The 2500-nt window shown below is 28.5% G+C and overlaps 2 non-coding genes across 2 annotated transcripts in view; both read right to left on the reverse strand.

The window, feature by feature from the left end:
• The window catches only part of LOC123303625, a 4577-nt gene extending 3082 nt beyond the window's left edge, over positions 1-1495 (reverse strand). Inside the window, exon 1 of the ribosomal RNA XR_006535730.1 lies at positions 1-1495. This exon is cut by the window's left edge and continues 3082 nt beyond it. This is a non-coding gene — a ribosomal RNA (large subunit ribosomal RNA).
• A 635-nt stretch (positions 1496-2130) lies between these two features.
• LOC123303629 lies at positions 2131-2285 on the reverse strand. The gene has a single exon (XR_006535733.1). It is a non-coding gene; the product is annotated as a 5.8S ribosomal RNA (ribosomal RNA).
• Between the last annotated feature and the right edge of the window lie 215 nt (positions 2286-2500).

Below are 2500 nucleotides of genomic sequence, written 5' to 3' on the forward strand. Positions count from 1 at the left end.
AGATCTCACCCATTTAAAGTTTGAGAATAGGTTGAGGTCGTTTCGGCCCCAAGGCCTCTAATCATTCGCTTTACCGGATGAGACTCTTATATAATGAACGCCAGCTATCCTGAGGGAAACTTCGGAGGGAACCAGCTACTAGATGGTTCGATTAGTCTTTCGCCCCTATACCCAGTTCCGACGATCGATTTGCACGTCAGAATCGCTACGGACCTCCATCAGGGTTTCCCCTGACTTCATCCTGACCAGGCATAGTTCACCATCTTTCGGGTCCCAGCGTGTACGCTCTAGGTGCGCCTCTATTATAATATAATCCGAAAACTAAATTATAATAATATAAGACGCCCTAGGAGTGCGATATTTAATACATAATATAAATATATCCTCCTTTTATCATTTATAAAAAAATATAAATAATATTTACTTTCATTGTGCCTTTGGGTTTCATAAAATTTATAAATATTTCGATGAAAAAATATTTTATTCCCAATGACTTGCGTACATGCTAGACTCCTTGGTCCGTGTTTCAAGACGGGTCCTGAAAGTACCCAAAGCTATATCGTCGCTGACAGATAAATTTTTAATAAAAAAAAATGAGCCAGTTCATTATCATACACCTACTGACAGTTAAATAGTATCATATAACGGCATAAAATCCGTATATATAATATGTTTTAATAAAAAAACCTATTTATACTCGTGGTGGATCTGAACGCGTTAATAACGCGACTCAATATCAATTTATAATTAATACCATCAAACAATTAATCAAGAAACATAGGCGTTTAACATACACAAAATATTATCAAAAAATAATATTGTACATTAATCAACGCACCAATGCCTATAGATTAATATTTAATGGGTCGCAACGTCCTACAAGATGAGAAGTGCATACCTCGTTATCATACAATTAACAATATACAGCAGTGCATATATTTTTACTAAAAATAAATTCCTAATAAAAATTTTTGTCACATGCTAGTACAAATTGGTTGATTAACGATAAAAAGTAAATGAATCTCATCTTTCGACCTTTCGGGTTTCTCAGGTTTACCCCTGAACGGTTTTACGTACTCTTTAACTCTCTCTTCAAAGTTCTTTTCAACTTTCCCTCACGGTACTTGTTCGCTATCGGTCTCGTGGTAATATTTAGCCTTAGATGGAGTTTACCACCCACTTAGAGCTGCACTCTCAAGCAACCCGACTCTAAGGAAAGATTCACCTATCATCAATAATAATCACTACGGGCCTGGCACCCTCTATGGGTATATGGCCCCATTCAAGATGGACTTGGATGTATTATATAACAATAGGTTTATATTGAATCTTCCTAAACACTACATTCCCCAAGTGTCTGTTTATCAGCCACGGGGTTCAGTGCTGGGCTTATCCCTGTTCGCTCGCCGCTACTAAGGGAATCCTAGTTAGTTTCTTTTCCTCCGCTTAATAATATGCTTAAATTCAGCGGGTAATCTCACCTACTCTGAGGTCGTAAAAGTTTTTAGAAGTATTAAAACAAAAATTTTTTTTATATATTATGTTTTTGTTATATTTTATAAGTAAACAATTTTCTTAATTATTCATACTCAAATTTTTTTAATATTATTATATAATATTATTTTTATATTTATCTAAAGAGAAGAAAATAAAAAATAAATAATTATATATATTAATTTTTTTCGAGTATATTGAAAATTTTATTACAAATAAAATATTCCATAACAAAATATTAATATATAATATTTTTGTTTATTCTTCTTTATTTAATATTTTAAAAATATATTATTAATATCATTTATTATTAATATTATTATTAACATAAAGTTTTATAATATTATATATAAATGATAAAAAATAATATTGATATATTAATTTAAAAATGTCGACAAATAATAAAAAATATATAAATTTTAAATGCTATTAAAAACATTTTATATTTATTTTTTTCTTATATTTGGCGTAAAACATTCATATATAAATAATTTTACATTTCTTTTATAAAAATTTTATTTATCAATTTAATTAAATATGAAAAAATAAATTTTCTTTTTTAATTATTGATAAATTTCTTTTTCATAAAAAAAATTTTATGTAAAATAATCTTTTATTATATTAATATAATGTATACGCCCCTCAGCCAGATGTGGTCCGGGAACAGTATCCAAGGACCGCAATGTGCGTTCGAAATGTCAATGTTCATGTGTCCTGCAGTTCACAAGTTGACGCGCAATTAGCTGCGTTCTTCATCGACCCACGAGCCAAGTGATCCACCGTCCAGGGTAATCTTTTTAAATTTTAAATGTAAGTATTATTATTAATAATAATCTTTATTTTTAATATAAAAAATAAAATTATTAATTTATATATCTTTATAAATTCTTTTAAAATAAAAAAATTTTTCTAGAATATAAATTATATATTTTATTTTAAATATATATATATATAAATTAAAGATATTATGGTATTAATAAATATATACATAACATTTTTGATATTT

Source organism: Chrysoperla carnea, assembly GCF_905475395.1.
Source record: "Chrysoperla carnea chromosome X unlocalized genomic scaffold, inChrCarn1.1 SUPER_X_unloc_11, whole genome shotgun sequence".
Classification (NCBI taxonomy): domain Eukaryota; kingdom Metazoa; phylum Arthropoda; class Insecta; order Neuroptera; family Chrysopidae; genus Chrysoperla; species Chrysoperla carnea.